General features: G+C 50.1%; 2 long non-coding RNA genes across 5 annotated transcripts; one reads left to right on the top strand and one right to left on the bottom strand.

The window, feature by feature from the left end:
* Window positions 1-1413: 1413 nt before the first annotated feature.
* Window positions 1414-18054, top strand: LOC111939009 (uncharacterized). 3 transcript variants are annotated; one of them, XR_015279365.1, is made up of 5 exons: window positions 1414-1664; window positions 12243-12314; window positions 13573-14690; window positions 16298-16352; window positions 16480-18054. It is a non-coding gene; the product is annotated as an uncharacterized LOC111939009 (long non-coding RNA). The 3 variants fall into 3 exon arrangements; XR_015279363.1 differs by lacking the exon at window positions 1414-1664 and adding an exon at window positions 10309-10697; XR_015279364.1 differs by lacking the exon at window positions 1414-1664 and adding an exon at window positions 11795-11965.
* LOC147649261 (uncharacterized) lies at window positions 16716-18275 on the bottom strand. Of its 2 annotated transcripts, none has more exons than XR_015279366.1 (2): window positions 18219-18275; window positions 16716-16753 (listed from the first exon to the last, which is right to left on the bottom strand). It is a non-coding gene; the product is annotated as an uncharacterized LOC147649261 (long non-coding RNA). The 2 variants fall into 2 exon arrangements; XR_015279367.1 differs by lacking the exon at window positions 18219-18275 and adding an exon at window positions 18119-18193.
* Window positions 18276-18652: the final 377 nt, after the last annotated feature.

The raw sequence follows: 18652 nt of genomic DNA on the forward strand, positions 1-18652 counted from the left end.
ACCTACTCACAGACCAGGGTGACCCTTGTGTTTGCAGCCCTTGTGGAAACCACTTTGGCATGAGCCCTCAGAGCAGGAGATGTGTGGTTTGCATTTTAATCAGCACTTGCCCTGCAAACAAAAATGCATCTGTAGAACCTCACCAGCAGAGCCAATTCAAACTTGTGGAGCAATGGTTCAACTGAGCAACACCAGGCCAGGCTGCCTGGGTCAGGGTTGGTTTTGGAGGTGAAGCTGCTTGGTGTCTGACCCTTTCCAGCTGTGTTGGAGCTGTTGGGAATGCTGCTGGCTGAGGCTTCTGAGAGCCCTAAGCAGGGAGAAGTTTTCCTCCATCACTGCAACTAGAGATCTGTGATGCTGCTGCTACTGCCCTGGTTCTGCTTCCTGACACAGTGAAAACCAGACTCAGGCTAATTAAGCTGGAAACACAAAATTGCAATTTGCAGCTCATTAAGTCTTTCAAACAATATTTCTCTTAATCTTCTTCTGATTTATTTTCTTGTAATGCCTTGAGTACAAGGTAGTGCACTGCTTGGGGAGATGCTTCCAGATGAAGCCCAGCCTGCCCTGCCAGATGCTGGGAGCTCAGAGTGAGGGTTTTTCACAGGATCCTGATTTAAGGAATTAGTCTGTAGAAGTGTAGATGATATAGACAGAAGGGACCTTGAGGTCATCTAGAGAATCTGTTTCCTCAGACAGCATTCCCTCTTCCAGGTCACCCCAGGTACATTTGTCAGATTTGCTCTCAGCTCCCTTTTCTGGAGGATTTTCTGTCTGGCTGCTCTTCTTCCCAGTTCCTTAAAAAAATATTTATTTGTGCTGGAATTTTTCAGGGGCTTACATGTAACATAGTCTGTGTTCATCCACCTCTTGTCCATGTTTTCCCTTTTTCAGAATGTTGTGGTTTATCCACCCTGGTGTTGAGACCCCGGGGATGGCTGCAGGGAGTCCCTGGGGAGGAGGCTCTGAGGTGGGGAAGTGCTGGGGTGCCATGGGGTGTTACCACTGCAGGAGCCAGGAGCAATCCCTGCCTGCAGGGAGGAAAAGGTCAAGGGCTTTTCGCCGTGGATTTGTTAAATTAACTATTAATTTAATTTTGATTAAATTAGAACTTTTTCTGGTTTTTTTTTCTTACCAGTAAACGATTCTCTGCATAATTAATGCTGGCTGAGACTGCTGATTCACTTGCTGCTGTGGGCCAGAGCATTCCATTGCAGCCCAAGATGTGCTGGATTCCGGGGTCATTCCTGTAGGAAAGCCATGCATAGCCCTGGGAAGGAGCACTTTGGTCCCCAGGAAAGGGAAAGCACAGGATCAGACCCCCCTTGCAATGAAACCATTCATTTTTATTGATAAGCCCACTCTCCCTGGGCTCTGGGGTGAGGCTCCACATTAACTCTGCCCACAGGGGCTGGGAGTGGCCTGGCTGCAGCTCTGTCAGGTGCAAGTTGTCCTCAGCCACAGCTTGATTGGATGAGATTTCTGGGGAACAAGGAGCTCCCAAGCTTGTGGCAATTACCTGCCCAATGTGGGCAGAGGGGAATTTTCAGGTTTTGCTCCTTGTATCCAGTTGTATCCTCTAAACACCCTTCAAACACTGACAGGCTTCCCCAGGTATGGAGAGAGCCCTCCCTGCCTCCAGGTGTCTGAAAGTAAAAGAAATGGTGAGTTCACAGGGATTTGGGGTTTTATTAAAACCTGCAGTGAGGGAGACAGTTGGTTTCATTATTCGGAACATGTCTGGCCAAAATCCTCTGCTGGTTACCAGACAGCTGCTGTCCTCTGCTGTGTGCCTGCAGCTGTGGTGAGAGGAGTGCTGGGGCAGGGACAGAGATGGGACAGGGATGGAGATGGGACAGGGATCTGTGGTGGGGCAGGGACAGAGATGGGACAGGGATCTGTGGTGGGGCAGGGACAGAGATGGGACAGGGATCTGTGGTGGGGCAGGGATGGAGATGGGACAGGGATCTGTGGTGGGGCAGGGATGGAGATGGGACAGGGATCTGTGGTGGGGCAGGGATGGAGATGGGACAGGGATCTGTGGTGGGGCAGGGATGGAGATGGGACAGGGATCTGTGGTGGGACAGGGATGGAGGTGGGACAGGGATCAGAGGTGGGGCAGGGATGGATGGAGGGTCAGGGACAGTGGTGGGACAGGGATCAGTGGTGGGACAGGGATCTGTAGTGGGACAGGGATTGCTGGCAGGGCAGGAACCACCACACCTGGCTGATGTGGGAGCCCCAGAACTGGCAGAGGGAGCGGCCAGTGGGGCTCAGCCGTGGCTGAGGATGGCTGGGATTGCAGTGAAACTAAACTCAGCATCCAGGATGTTCCTGAGAGACACCATCAAGGTGCTGCTTGTGTTGGGACCAGGCTGGTCCTGCAGCCAGTTGGGAATGCTGGTGGGATGAGCACCCAGTGCAGAGACCATGTTTGCTCTACTTGTGCCCTCCGTGGTTAACTCTGCAAATAACTTCTTGGCAATGACTCCAATTAGGGCAGGACATCTCCCTGTAATCTCGATCCCTGTTGTGCTGTCAGACTCAATTCAAATTTAATTTGCTAAAGGTGTATATCAGGCAGCTTTTTTCCTTAAAACAAAACAGAGGGGAAGATATCGTTGATGGAAAAAATAATACAAGTTCATATTCTTCTTACCTTAAGGAAGGAAAAGAGATGCCAGAAAACATGGTTAAATTTACATTTTAATGGGAAATGTTCTGACTGCCTGCTCTGAGAAACACAAATTGCTTTCTGGATGGGACCCTCACTTATCCCAAAGTGCAGGGAATTAAATCCAGCAGCCTCTGATGAGATAAAAGGGATATCTGGAGCCACAATCCCCACTACCAGCCAGTGGCAAGGACAAGCCAGGTGCTGGTGCTGAGGCCAGGCTGTTGTGCCTGTGAGACCAGGCACAGGCCAGGTGGCTGCTGTGACTAAGGGCCCTGGCTCCTGGCTCAGCAGCTGGAGGGGTCATGCCAGGGAGCTGAGGGCTGTTTGCTGTGTGTTTTAAACCCTGGCTGACTGTGGCCCTGCCCCTGCTGGTGTACCCCAGCCCATTTTGGGAATGCTGACAGAGGGAGGGCTGGCTCAGAGGGGTCTGTCCTCATTTCTGTGAGGTGGGCTCTCAGCAGCAGAACTGCGCTGGCACAAGCACCACTTCAGCCATTCCTGCTGGCAGCTGCAGTGGGAGCCCGTGCCCAAGGCAGCTGTGCCCTGTGGGGTGTCTCTGTCCTCTCGTCTGCTCCTCATCAGAACATCAGAACAGCTCAAGCTTGCAGGCAGGCTTCAGCAATCTCTCTGTGGTGTCTCAGACCCCCGTGCAGTCTGAGCCGTGCCCAGGAGAAGCTGCTGTTAATTTCTCTGCATCTTAAAGCATCTTTGAAGATGAAAGAACGGCACAGTGCTGCATAGTCTTATCTCTGGCAGGGCCTGTCACCTGCAGACATCTCTGGCATCTTCATGAGCATGGCAAAGATTCGTCCCTGCTGGGACTGAGTTCCTGGAGTGTGTCCCCACCCCATATGGTGCTTTTCCAGCTGTCAGAGCAGTTGTGTGCAGTGGATGGGATGTAAATTCAGTGTCATATGGCAAAGGCATCACTCAGACAAGGAGACAAGATGCTTATTGGGGATGCTTCCAATCCAATAAAATAAGCAAAATCATCCCTGTTAGAGGCTCAATCAGAGCAGATGTGCTGGCACCCACAAGGCTGCTTCCCTGGGGGAAACAGTACCACTGTCTGGAAACCAAGGCAGTGATAAATCAGAGGTGACACTCAGTAATTTGTAACTGCCTTGTGCACAACACTGCTGCTCCTCTGGGCCAGTCCTGGGCATCTGCCTGGGATCACAACGATTCCGATCTTGACTATCATAATGGGTTTGTCATGGGGTAGGTAATGACAAAAGGAGAACGCAGATGTGGAGCTGCTGGAAGCAGAGCAGAGCATGAACACGGAGGGGGTTTTCTGCTGTGGGAAGAGCAGTCCCCAGCTGCTGGGTCTGCAGGGCTGCTCAGAGGTCCTGGTGTGCTGGGACAGAGAGAGGTGCTTTCTCAGGCTTGCAGATTGCAGGCTCAGTCCTGCCACTCTCCATTGGTGGCAGCAGGGCCGATGCTGTGGTGGCAGCAGGACTGATGCTGTGGGTGCTGTGGTGGCAGCAGGACTGATGCTGTGGGTGCTGTGGTGGCAGCAGGGCTGATGCTGTGGTGGCAGCAGGACTGATGCTGTGGGTGCTGTGGTGGCAGCAGGACTGATGCTGTGGGTGCTGTGGTGGCAGCAGGACTGATGCTGTGGGTGCTGTGGTGGCAGCAGGACTGATGCTGTGGTAGCAGTGGCAGGAGAAGCACAGAGGGCTCACAGATATTCTGGTAGAGAGATGGAGCAGCTTAAGGCAAGTGCTGGGGATTTGGGTTTCACTGTGATGTGCTGAGCTCCTGCCTCGAAGTGGAGCCAAGTTAGAAGGTGTTGGGAGCTGTGGGTTGGAACTGCATATGGGGCTGTGGTGGAAGAGAGGCTGTTGGGCCCTCCAAAAGCATCAGTGGGCACCTTGTTGGTCCAAATGACAGCTCTCAGTGCTTCTCCTTGGGCAGGCAGTCCTGCACTGTTCTCCCAGGCAGCAGGAGATACTGATGCACTGAAATACACCGAAATACTGGGACCTCTCCTGCCACGCTGGTGTGAATGGCCAGTGGTGCTCATGGGGTTGACTCAGGAGCCAAACCAGCACTGAAGAGAATTCTGAGGGCTCCCTGCAATGATCCAGGCCAGACCCAGAAGCAGGTGCCTGAGTTTAACCAGGAAGTTTGTGTCACAAGGACTCCGTGGGTTTGGCTGGAGTGAATGTTATTTCCCCCCTAAAAATCACAGGGAGACAAAACACCTGCTAAAAACAAAACTTCCCATGATACTTCAATTGTGAAGCAAAATTTATGTTTTTATTTTGGAAATCAATGGCAATTCACAAATTATTCTCCTGTGCTGCTACAGGTGATTCATCAGCACAGGTCTCTGCCTGACAGGAGCCATTACGGGTTTTGTTTGATTGTTTGTTCCATATTAGTGGTTTGTTCAGCTGCTCTCCAGGTCGGTATGGTAATGACAAATTACAGACTCATGGGCTTTTTTACCAAACAGTTTTAGAAAATGCAGCTGGATGACATCATCACAGTGCCACTGAGCATACCAGTAGCAACACCTGGGATGAAGCAGGGTTGAGGAGGCCATGTCCCCATGCAGGTGGGCACCAGGTGAGTCTGGTGTGGGGCAGCAGGCTGGAGCTCCAGAGATGTGGCTCAGACACACTGCTGCCCTTGTGGGCCTTCATCTTCTCCAGATTGTTTATCCTTGTGCCCACTGACAGTCTGGAGGGACCAGAACATTCCAGGATCACTGAGGCCTCCCTTACTCTGTCCTGCCTGTTGCCTGCTGTGCTGGGATCCTGGCTGTGCTGGGATCACCTCGCTGGTGATTCTTTAAGTGACCTCAGAACAATCCTTCATGACACCTGAAGGTGTCACATGAAGGAGGTCCTGGGTGGTGGTGGGATGCACTGAGTGCTCTTGTGTGGCAATTTTGAGGGATGGAGCAGCAGTTCACAGCCTGTGGGGACACAATGGGGGTCCCAAGCTGGGGTGGGTGTCCCTCAGGAAGGGGCTCTGATGCTGGATCCATCCCAGACCTGCTGGGCTCTGCAGGTGTGGGGCTCTTTGCCAGCACCAGGCCTGTGCTATTATGGGCAAATTACCTGCAGAATGCTTTTTTAATCTTGAGAGAAATAACTTGATTAGTAATTATTGGTGCAGAACACTTTGGGAGTCTCTGCAGAGGGTGAGGACAGGCTGTTTCACTGGAGCTGCCTGTCAGTTTTGTCACCTAATTATAAGACTGTTCCGTGCCAAGACTCTGGACAGACAGAGGAAAAAATCCTCAGTGTAATTGTATTGGTCATATTTTATAGCCACTAATTACTTGCTTTGCAATTAGCATTTCTCTGGCTGGCTGGGGAGCTGTCACAGCCCTGGCTGTGACACAAAGCTCCTGTGGCACAGCTTCCTGGGGCTGGCAGGGAAGGGGATCAGGCCCCACAGCACGGGAGGGAAAGGGGAGCTGGCCATCACCAGGGTGCAGGTGAGGGATATGATGATGTCTAAATCTGGGACAAGATGCTGGGTCTGACCTTGATGGCTCCACCTGAGCTCAAATTCTCACATGAACTTCAGCTGCATCCATAAATTCTTCATTCATCATTATTAAAGATATGTCAGCATTCAAACTCTGGTTTATAGCTGGAAATCTACATTGTTTTTTTGTCTCTGATACAGTAAATAATCTTGTCCAAAGCCCATCAGACAGTTTTCTACTTATTAGGAATTAATGACTCATAGAACAGAGGCAGAACAGGCTGTTGGTGTGAATGAAGGGAAGGCTGTGGCTATTGGGGTTTCCCTCCTGAGGAATTAAGAAGGATCCCCAATAAGCAGGTCATTGGGTCAGTCCACCTCCAGGCAGTCTCCTCTTACATCTTACAATACATATGTTAAGTCTCTGGTTCTCTCTGCACTGGCAAATCCTCAAAATCCTTCACCTCCAGGAAAGACCATTTGCAGCTTTCGGCATGCAAAAACTTCAGTTCATCATTTTAATTCAGCCCAGTGCCAAAAGTTCAGTAATTTATTGTGCCTTTTGCAAGGTTTTTCTCTAAGTCTCTGTCTGGCTGATGTTTATTTGGGAAGCTTTAGGGATTTTGCATTTGTGTGAGTGTCTCAGAGTTGTTATAATATGGTGAGAGAACTTGTCTGGTCGGAAACCACCCTGGGCTGATGTGCTGTGCAGAAACTTTTTCATAAATACATCAAATCCTAAACTGAAACTCTTCTAACAACTAAATTAAATGGAATCAAAGATAAATCAGCAGTTAAGTGCATTTGAGGTGCTACTGGTGGACTTGGAATGGTGCAGGACCTGCAGCCTGGCATGTCCTCCTGGGGCTCAGAGAAGGAACAGCTCTAAGAGGGGTTGTACTGAATCATTTGTGCATTTGTTGCTTCCTTTTGGCTTTGCAGAGGAATTTTTGCATCCCAGTGCCTGATTTGTAGGACCTTTGCTCACTCACTGGGACCAGCTTGTATTTTGGTTAAAGCATTACAGTGTGATAGAACGTGTTACGTTATCTTTAAGAAGCAACTGTACTTCATAATATGAATTAATTAACACCTTACACTTAAACCAAGTAGCTAATTACAGACTTTTAGCTTAACAGAGTGTGGGAAGGGATAATCTAAATTGTAATTATTGAGTCAAGCAGAATGTAATGTGCATCCAGGGCTCACCTGGGACATCTCAGTCAATACTCAATTACTTCACTGCTCTCTGAAGTCTGCATGGCACCTGAAGGCTCATGCTTCCCTCCAGTGACATCATGAGTACTGTGATGGTCCACAGAACAGTCTCACCAGGCTGCTGTGCTGTGCCTGCCCTGCCCACCTTGGCCCAGCCACAGCCTGTGGAACGTGCTGGTGGCCCAGCTCTGCCCAGCTCCTTCCTGTGGCCTCTGCACAGTACTGGGCTCCAGCTTTGGACCTCGCTGCTTCCCAGCCCGCAGAACTCGTTGAGGTTTCTGCCGTGGCTCTATTCTGCAGGAAGGCAGAAGTATAAGGTGGTGTGGATCTGTGCTGCTGGCAGTCTCCAGTCCTGTGCAGCTGTGCCCTGCTGAGACCCCGTGCTCCTCCAGCACGCCTGGATTGAGCATCATTCCTGGCATTGCACAGCCCTTAGAGTAACACAGAGGGGAAATTCATTTAGCAAGGCTTAAGGTCGGATTCTGAGAGTTAACAGTTGCGAGGTCAGGAACAGAGAGTTACAGGAGGAAAAAAACACAGACCACAGCCCTAGAGGGAGTGCAGGGGTCAGGCTGCTTCCTCAGCTCTGGTCATGGTGCTACAGGGCTCCACGTGGCCCATGTTAGTTATGTCTGTGCCAGTAAAAACAGAGGCAATGCTCCTTATGCCTTCCTATCAGATGGGAATGGATGGGAAACCATCGCAGACTGACTGGCACATTCCCTTCTGGAGATGTAAACCTTTCTGCAGGCAGGGAGTAACCCTGGGGAGCTGTCAGCACTGCCCACAGCCATCCTGGCACTGCAACAATGGCCTGACAGCTGATGTGAGCTTAATAACTGGATGTGAATGTACTGACTGCCAGGCACTGGGACTTGCTGGCTGGGGAACTGGAACTTGACACAAAGCCAGAGGTGTCTGGCTGGAAAATTCTGGCTTGTTTGGGAAAGGTCACTGTGATGCTTCAACACTTGAGCTAGCTGGATGATGAACAGCTCCAAAAAGCCAGCAGTAAATGGGAAGTGGGATAAAATGTCCCACAGGTTTCTTAGCAGGTGATCCAGACAGGCCAGCTCTGAGAGGATTGATCTGAACTGCACCTGTGGCAGGCAGAGATGAGACAAGCTGGCCGAAACAAAACACAGTGAGCTGAGCTGAGAGTGAGGATGGCAGCTCAAGGGCCTTCAGGCTTCCTGTGGCGAGGGCTCAGTCCTGTTCCCTGGCACAGCCATGGCTGAGAGAGGTGCTGGGAGGGATTGTGGCAGGAGAGACCATCTGCTGATGTGGTGGGGACAGGTCCTGCTGGCTCCCAGCCCTGCAGCACAAGGTAGCACTGCCTCCTCCCTTCAAAGGCAAAATGCTAATTTCTGTCTGAGCAAGAAGAGTTACAAATTGTACATCAGCTCCTTTGTGTGTGCTCCATGCAGCACCTCTGCAAAGGGCTTGAACAGGGATGAAAAACCCCTGTTAAGAAGAGAGGCTGCTTAAGTGCCTGAGTGTGGTGCTGGCTGGCAGCTGTTCCAGGCCTGTGGTATCTCAAAGCCTGGGGGGGGCATCAAGGGTCCCCAGCCATCTGCAAGGGAAGAGCTTCTTTAGAATTACTAACAGTGGCATCCTGTGTCCTCTTTGGTCCAAGCTGATGTTTGCTGAAGGATACTGGAAGAATTAGTAGGGTTATTTCTCTTTAATCCTGTCCCAAGTGACAGCAAAATCAAACTAACAGGCAGGAGATCAAGGGCTGTTGTTTTAGGCAAGAACCCAGCGGTGTTAATGAAGGGTTTTATCATTATGGGGGCTGTTTGATTTAGAGAATAAAACAACCCAAGGTAACAAAGCTGGATGAATTGAAATCTTAACAGCATGAAAAGGTATTATAGCCCCACAGATTCTTCAAGGAACTTGTCCCACTTGTCCTCCTTGAGACAGTGGCACTGCCAGCCCGTCCTGTCCTTCCCTCTGGGGCTGCTCAGCACTTGATTGCTGGATTTACCCTTTCTAGGAAAGGCGTTTTAGGGGCAAGCAGATGGTGGCTTTTGGCAGGGATGCAGCATTGTGTGGCTGCTGGGGGGCTCAAAGAGCCAGGATACCATTTCTCACTGTTTGTGGTTTGACTTTTATTTGATGAGTCAAGGGATATAAATAAATGGGCTGTGTTTGCAAGGGTGATGCTTCTGCATCTCTGATTGGCATGAGCAAGGGCTGGGGTGGGGGGGACAGTGGGTAGGAATGTTTCTGAGAATCTTCTCCAGTCTTTGCTCTCCTTTCCTGGCAATATCAGCAAGCACTCCAGCACCGCTGCTCCCTAATCTAATCAGACCCAGGGAAACAGGATTTGCCGCAGTGTCTGACCACTTAGATACCCACCAGCAGAGTAAATACCAGACATGTTCTGTGAGAATGGCCAAAAGCTATTCCAGCCCCTTTCAATGCAGAGACAAGATCTCTGGAACTTGGACCTCTCCCTGCTTTGGGCTGCTGCTCCAAATTCCACCACTGCTGGCCTTTAGCAAGACGCTGCAGGTGGGTTCATCAATACAGAGGAGGAGCGGTACATGGGGAACTCAGACCAGGGGGTGTGCAGCCCCTTCCTTCTCATGAGCATTTATGGGTATCTTCCAAAGTGTTTTCCTTTATGATTCTTGATTAGTAGATGAAAGGCCATTTCTTCTTTTAATGGAGTCTCTGATGTTAATGGTCTCCCTCCAATCAGATTAAGGTGTTTTGGCCTATTTTACTCTAATGGAGGATGATTGAGAAATATCTGGTTCACAGCTGGCTCCTTGCACTCTCATTGTGCTGTGCTGCTGCCACTGAGACACTGCCAGGAAATAAAAAATAAAGGCTGGAGGAGTTCACCCCCTCCCTTCACAGGGGCTTCAGCACTCCCTGGTACCAGCCCCTTTTGGGCTCTGGGCACATCCTGGGACCATCCCAAGAAGCACACAGAGAGTAGGGGGAAGGCTGTGCTGGGGCTGTGCTCATCCCACTGAGCTCCTGGGGCAGCTGGACCTGCAGTGACTGCCCTCCCCTCATGCAGTGGGAGCTGTCCTGCCCTCCCTGCCTGGTCCTGCCCTCCCTGCCAGCCTCTGCCATGTGCTGTGAACAAGGGCAAAGCAAAGTGCTGGAGTCTGCTGGGTAATCAGAGCTATTAGATGCACTGGTGTGTGCAAGAGGGTGTGAAATGCAGATGGCTGGAGGACTCTGGGGAGCAGGAGAGAACAAGTGGGGACGTGCCCATGTCTCTGCTGAGGCCAGGATGAAGCACTGGCTGTGGTTGCTGGTCTGGGGGTCCTGGTGTCCCTGACCCTACTCAGCCATGGGCATCTCTGACTTGCACAGAGCAACTCCCCAGGTTGGTCTCATTGTATTAACAAAGCACCACTTCTGCATTTTAAGTGTGTGCTCCTTGATATTGCCCTGCCTCTAAATGATCCTGGAAATGCATTGTCTACTTAACTACTTTTTAATTAAAAGTCAGGAATATTAGAAAAGAGAAATCAATTCTTGTCACAATTAAGACTTGGTTTGAACAATTGCAGCATGTTTCAGTGAAGGATCCTCTCTGGGCTTATTGATCTGTATTGTCATAATGTCTAGGTTATTGCCATGGCTCAGACAGTCTTAAATGAATATTTCACCTGAATTATGTATGTTATCTGGCAGGCAGAGGAGGCTGCCTGCTGCCACTCAGAGCCTGCAGGGCCCCCACACCTCCTGAATGAGGCCTGGGCTGGGATGAGCACCTTGTGTCCTTCAGTGTCAGGCTCCTCTGTGAGCCTGGTGATTGTGCTAAGGGCCTGGCTACTGGTTGGGCAAGTCAGGTAGTCTCAGGGTTTGCAGCCCCAGGAAATGTCTCAAAGCTTGGAGGCAGCCACAGGGCAGCCAGTGGCACCAACTGAGCAGGAACTGGCAACAGGCAGTGCCCAGGGAGGGTCCAGCACCCGGCACAGTGCTGCATCTCCCTGCTAACGGAGCTGGAGCAGAAGGGCAACTGAGCACAGGGACTGAGCCTTCCCCACAGGTGGCTGTGGAAGTCTCTGTCTTCCTCTCCTTCTCCCTTTCCCTCTCTTTGTCTTCCTCCCTCTCCCTCTGCAGAGAGGGGCTGGTGGGAGGTCTCCAGTGCTCTCCACTGTGAAAGTGACAGGAGAGTAGGAGGCTGATTAATCAGAATCTAATATGATGAAGGACCTTCTTAAAGGTAGAAGATGTCCCAGTTATAGTTTATCTGCCCTTTAAAAGTTCTTGAAAACTAGGGGGTCTTGGAGGAAAGAAAATTGATTTCTCATGGTTCCTCTTGTACCTTGGGGCAGAAAGTAAATTCAAAGGGGCCCTGCCATGAAAGGTCAGAGTCTGCTGCTGTGGCTGATAATGAGATCTCTCAGAGATAAATCAAAACACCTGGACTTCACCACGGAGCAGCTGCTTGGGTTTAACCCAAGATTTGGACTCAGGAAGAACAGAGGGCACATACTAAACCCTGCCTGCTGTGGAAGCAGAGGTGGCAGCAGCAACAATGCTGTAGCCCCTGCTATGTTGGTGCCAGAGCTGTTCTTTCCTGCCTGTGCCTGGCACAACCAGCACCTGCCCACAGTTTGTGCAGAGCCTCTGGCCCCCACCAATGTACTATTCACATCATCACTGCTCCCTTTCCTGCAGTGGCACATCAGCAGCAGCTCCCACAGCTCTATTCCCTTCTCCCTGTGCTCCCCCCAGTCCTGTGAGCCACATCCTCCAAACTTGGGGGCTGGGGAAAGAAAATCCTGAAGGCCTTGACAACACTCCTTGTTAACCAATAGCTGTGGCTTCCAGGGCTGCAGCCCACTAGATCCCATTTACTTGGTGATAAGTAGGATTCACATAATAACTTCTGGCTCATATTAATGCTTTTAATCTGCAGACCTCAGAAAGAGATGAGCCAGAGAAAACTAGGAGAGAGATGCTCAGAAAAAAAGAAAAGAAGCAGAGAAAAGTGAGTAGGATGAACTCTTTACCTCTCTATCCCATTAGCATGTTCGCCATGGATTGCAAAATCCTGTTAGGCACAGGCAGCCTGCAGATCTCGAGGCAGTGCAGAGCCTGTGGTATTAGTGGTGGCTTTGGCTCTGCAGCGGTGCCAGGGCTCTCCTCGAATGCTGGCTGCCCTCAGGGTTTCGGGGAGGGCTCCAGCATAGCCCGCCCCTGGCTCTAAGTGCCTCCACTGGGACTCCCCAGCTCCTGTATTTGTTGCTCTTCATTTTGGGTTCAGTGACCCTCAGGCTCGGTGTCCGTGCCTTTGCTGTGTGACTAATTGGAGAAGTGTCTAATCCTCTTCTCCACCCATGTCACTGTTATGCAGCCTGTGATTAAACATGCTGTCAGCTGCTGCTGTTTACAGATAACAATGCTGCTTTCTCTCATTCCTACACTATCAGACTCATTAGGAAGGTTTATGGATAAATTAGTCAGTCTGGGATTGAATAATGTCCGAAATGCATGCACTGAGAAGAGCACCTTCCTGCTCTGGGTAGCCAAATGTGACAGTGACCTGAGCCACTGCATGGGACAGAGGCCCAGCCTCACACCAGGATGACCCCCAGATCTGGAGCCTAATTGTTGACCCCATATGGGCTCTCTTCAAAGAGACTCTTCCAGGGGTGAGCCCCACACTTCTGGTACCAGGCTGGAGACAGCAGTGTCTGGTCGACAAAATCCTCTCTGATGCTTCATTGCAGCAGATTCTGCAGTACACATAAAAAGAGGCTCTTTTCCCATTCTTATTGCATGAAACACTCATACATTTCCAGAGAAGGTTCCTGGTAGGCTTGGTGCCTGCCTGTTCAATACAGCAGGAACAAACTGCAGCTGCAGATGGGAACAGGTTGTTTCTGCCATTTGTTATTTTTTTCCCTAATTATGATGCAGATTGGATGCTCTCTCCAGCATTCCCTCCCTTTCTGTTTATTCAAGCAGGATTTTTGTGAACCTATATGCCAATTTCTTTTCTGGGCCCGGAGTGTCCCATTAGAATGCAGCAGAATTTATTGCTTCCCTGAGCTGCAGCCCTTTCCCCAGACCCCTTCTACCACTGAGCCGGGATGGGAGCAGGGCTGGGATGTGAGGATCCCTCTCTCCATCCTCAGGCTGGGGCTGGCAGGATCTCTGTGGCAGGTATCTTGGGGGATGGTGTGTCTGGCAGCTGGCTGGCAGTCTCTCTTCTCTCTCTCTCTCTCTCTTCTCTCTCTCTCCAGGGCTGCTTCTCACCCTGGCAGGGTGGCAGGAGGAGCAGAGGCACCTGCAGGCATGGAAGGCTGTCCTGCTCTCCGCTGAGCAGTGAGCAATCAGTAATTACTGGAGAGCTTTCAGGGAGCTGGACACACTATGGTGGTGCCTTATTTAGAGTCTGCCCAAGTGCTGAGTCCTGGAGTGTAAAATGCAGCTATGAATTAGCCACAGCTGGATTAAATTGCTAATTATAATTTGCAAAGTGTATTCCCTTCTTCTGTCACGGACAAATGAAAAAGACTCACTCGGCATGACCTCCCTGCCACCCTCACCCCGTGACGGGGAGATAATTGATGAATGTCTTGTGGTGATTGAGTTACCAAGTGAGTCCTGAAGTGTCTTTCCTCATCTGTGTGTCATACAAGTTGCACTTCTGATTTGCCTGATGAGAAAGAGCCAGACCAGCATCACTCCATGGAAATCCACAGCAATTCAGTGCCCTTGTTGTTGTTGAGGGGCATTTACTGACACGTTATTGAGGGGCCAGGAAAATTAGAAATCTTGGGAATGCATTTTAAATGGTGATCAGCACATAGATATAAACATGAAAAAGCTCTTAATAGAGGAAACACCATAAAACTGGGGAATCCAGGCCCAAGGTGCACTGGCACTTTGTGGTCCCCCTTTAGGCTGAACAGGGATGCTCTCCTTAGGAGCAGTGTGAACCAGACTGGCACACACTTCAAATTTACCAAGATTTGGGTTGCAGATTCAGTGCAGTGCAGCTTGGGAGCTGCTGAGGGAGGCCTGGGAGGTGCTCAAGCTGTGGAGGAAACCTGGCACCAGGGCAGGCACTGGCCCTTGCTGTGGCCACTCTGGAGCTTCTTCCCTGGCACTCAGTGCTGGACACTCACATCAGAAGCCACACGACCAGCAGGACCAGCCTGTCTAAAACACCTCTGACAGTGAGTGATGGCCACATGTTACAGATCCTTTTGTGAAACATAACCAGCCTGCTGTAAGACCATTTCTGATGTGACTGAAAATAAAAATCCTGACGACAGCACTTCAAACAGGACTGCTGCAAATCTCTATAAATGGCTTTAATGAAACCAGCCAGGAGGAGAAGGAGAGCAAATCAAAGGTAGGACAACTCCTTTGTTCAAATTACTGTGATTGGTATCAAAATCATGTTAGTGGTTGTTTGCACCATTATACTTGAGGTACATCCTCATTTCTCCCTCAGTTCTGAGAGGTTCACCCACTTGAGCTATCACTCTGCACCTCAGCCTTTCAAGCAGAGCAAGTGAAGCCACAGGGGCAGACTGAGGGGCAAGAAGCCTGTGGGGTGCTGGCATCCTGCCCTCTGCTCAGCACCACCAGCAAAGCATCTCTCAGGGGCAGGACCTGCCTCCTCCACGAGCCTTCCCACTGCTCCCAGGGGCAGCAGATCCCACACACAACTCCTGAGCTCAGTGCTCAGAGCCTCCATGTGCCCTTCAGTCTCTGTCACCAGACTCTGACACTTGGATCCCTCCTGTCTAGCTCTAATTAACAGCGTGTGGTAATTTGTCTCTGGTTGAATTGGAACTTGACACCGAGTGGATTTGTGCCCCAGCCAAAGGTGGGGTTCATGCTGATGATGACAGAACGGGGGATGACTTACATAAGTGTGATGGTATTATGCTGCCTGGAGCTCTGGATTTTCTCAGTATATGATGAATGTGAGGCATTTAAAAAATTAGACACTCTATTTTACATTATTTTCTAGAGCGTGGATATCTGTGGGTTGTCTGGAAATCCATTAGCAAGAAATGTAAAGATGCTTAAAGGCATTTACCCAGATTAGCTGTGTTTATGGAGTCAAGGGTCTTTTATGTGATTACCTTAAAAGCTAAAGAACTGCTGCAAAACACTTACAGTGCAGACATCGTGAGGCAAAGAATACAGATCTGACAGAAAGACAGAGCTGTTAAAACAAGTGCACAGCTCTGGTTTCTTTGTATTTGCAGACAAACAACCCAGAAGGCAGAAGGGTTTTCCCCTTGCAACCCAGATGCTGGGCTGTGCAGCTTTGAGCATGAGATTTATGGGGGAGCTTTACGTTAACTTTCATTTTCACTGTGATTTCTGCCAGCTAGCAGGAGGGGATGAGTAGGGATGGGCCAGCACTGGCTGTGATGGAGCGTTGTGCCCCTGGGAAGCAGTGTCTGAGGCCTGGGATCAGCTGGGCGTGGCAGACTGGTGAGGTGCCCTTGGGACCGGATTGTCTGAGCCACTTTCCTCTGTGGGATATTCCCTAATGCCAGGAATACTTGTGCTGTATTGCTGCTGCTTCCTCTGCTCTGACTCTGCTCTTGTCACAGCAGAAGACATAGAAATCCTGGAGCATTTGTGTAACATGCCAAAACCAGTACAAAATTGCAGAAATCCTTTGTTTTTCATTGTACAAAAGTACTTGCAAGTGTGGAAGAGAAAGGAGAAGTGCAAAAGCTTCCATGAAGTTTTTGCCTGCTCCATCTTTTGTCAAGGATTGCTCTTTCAGTTGTACATCGAGGCCCGCATCCCCTTGGCTCCTTTGTCCTTTAGCATAAAAAGTAATTTGTCAGCAAAAGAAGTAAAGTTTTGTTTTTCAGTACAGATCTGGCTGTCCTCCCACTGAGACTTTCAACTCTTTATCTCAGGAATTGATGGTCTCAGTTTCTGATTCTCTTTCCTTGGTGTTTGTATTGATTTTTTTTTTTTTTCCAGGAGGGTTATTTTCACTGTGGTGTCAAAACTATCTTTCTGTCTCCACTTACAGCAGGTAATAGCTCAGCTCGGCCAATTACATGTTTTTCTGGGCTAGCCCCGCTCTTTGCACAAGTTCCCCTGACAATGTGGAGCCTGGCTGACCCGATGTCTTTGCTTTCCCTTTGATCTTGTCTCTGCAGGTTCCAGACAGGAGTTGGGAAGGGCAACAGCCCCAGAGCTGGATGTGAGCAGCAGAGGTGACCAGACAGCCTGCATACTCCTCTTCCTCTGCCTGCAGATACTGGCCCCTTGTTGTGCCACTCAAGGAGCTGGTGGGCAGTGCCATCCCGGGGATAGTATCCCTCCATCCTGTCCCTGGTGTGGCTTTGGGCTCCTGAAGAAATCCTAGTGTCCATTAAAGGCTGCTCTGTTTCTATTTTCTTCACACCAGCAGTAACTTTTCATCTGCTGTTGCTGAAACAAAATTCATGAGATCATTTTCCCAAAGCATGATACTTAAAATCTTAATCAAAATACCTCTGGCTGTTCTAATACCAAGATTTTATAAGTGCTTGGAATAATATTTCAGATAAATGGAAAAGCTGTGTGCTTTTAACATGACAGACTTTTCTTCTAGTAAAACATATCTAACATCAAATTCTCCACATACTTCCAAAGTCCTCTTCCCTGCTTGGCTCCTCTGTGACAGGAAGTGCACATGCCTGTGGAGCTTGGTGGTGAATGGAGCTGTCCCAGGGGTCTGGATTGATTTGCTTCATGACATTGATACCTTCCACTGTCCCAGCAGTGAGACCCAGTGCATGAGTATGAAAAGGAGGCTGCTGTGCCTGGAGGCAGGCAAGCGAGATCCCATATATTACACTGTGAGAGTTGTGTGTCATGTTAGAGCAATCTGGCTTTAAAGGGCATCTTTCAAGCACAAACTAGCTTTTTCCCACACCTGACTGATCACACAAATAACTGTGATTAAAGGTCAAGTGCCTGGGTTTTTCTATTTTGCTCCTTAAAAATTTATATGCGAAAGAAAACGTGGAAGTTAACATAGCATGAAATTGTTATGCAGTTCTGAGCCTTTAACGACAACTAAATATCACTTTTCTTCCTGGGTGGCTTGAGAAATCTTAAGTAATAACGGGTCACTTCTTTTGGTTTCCACTTGAGGAAGATTATAAATAAACCCTGTCTTTTGCTTCCCTGCTCTGTAACACAATGGGAGGAGGGTTTTGACTGTATGAACTCATGCCCCCAGTCAGCATGGCTGTTCCTGGTCTCACTGGGAGCTCCTGCGCTGCAGGTGCATGGCAGGAGGGGCTCCAGTGCTGATGCAGCAGCATATGAAGCACTGATCCACGCTGAGCTTTCCTAGGTGGGAAGAACATTAATAAATGGATTGGAGCTTCCTCACCAGTTAACACAGAGAGGAAAGGAAATGACCATGTTTGCAAAAGAATTGAGAAATGGAGAACTGGAAACATTTTCTCGTTCCAAATGTCCAGCTGGGCTCAGCCTGAGGTCCGAGCACCAGCTCCTGTGAGCAGGGGTTTGGCATGGGCTACCCTAGCCTGGCCAGATGGAGGCTCAGTGCTTTTACTTCACACCTGCAATATTTGACATTTGACACATAATCACAGCAAAAGGAACATCCCACAGGAACAAATGTTTGCTTTGGTATCACAGTATCTGCCATCGGGGGGAAAACCGGCGGGCATTCAGCCTGACTAAACTTTGCAGCAACCTGCAACACCTACAATTAGTAATAATCAAACCTCGTTGAGTTCCTCCCCCGATGCAGAAGGCTGTGGGCCTGGTGGCAAATACCTCGGCTTTGGTGAGCCAAGAATTGAAGAATTGCCTCCTCCAGCGCCGGCAGCCCCCACAGCCACAACACTGTCCTGGGTGCGGGCCTGGCAGGACTCACCCTGCCTGCGGCTGCCTTTGCCTGCCCTTTCTGTCTGGGCATTTTTGCTTTCACAGCAGCTGCTGGGCTTGAAGGACCTCGACATGAAGCCGGGAGTAAAATTTCAACCCAGAAAGGCAGGACATAGGGCTCGACAAAACCGACATTCCTGGGCATCGCTGCTAGGCCAGGGCAGGGACGAGACCTGCCCCGCTAAGGAGGCTCTAACCGCTCCAACCCAACACTGCTATCAGCAGCAAACATCAGCTGGGCACGGCGGTGGCAAAGCACTGCTCATTACGGCCGCAGCATCTCGGCATCAGCGAGGGTTGTCCGTGCCCAGAGCAGAAGTTCCAGCGGCCCTCATATCGCTGCCCGCTGCCCTCAGCGAGGCCGCCCTCCCTCAGCCGGCTGGGGAGTGACCGCCCGCGCCCCCTGGCCCCGCCCCCTTTCCC

Source organism: Cyanistes caeruleus, chromosome 26, assembly GCF_971803275.1.
Source record: "Cyanistes caeruleus chromosome 26, bCyaCae1.hap1.1, whole genome shotgun sequence".
NCBI lineage: Eukaryota > Metazoa > Chordata > Aves > Passeriformes > Paridae > Cyanistes > Cyanistes caeruleus.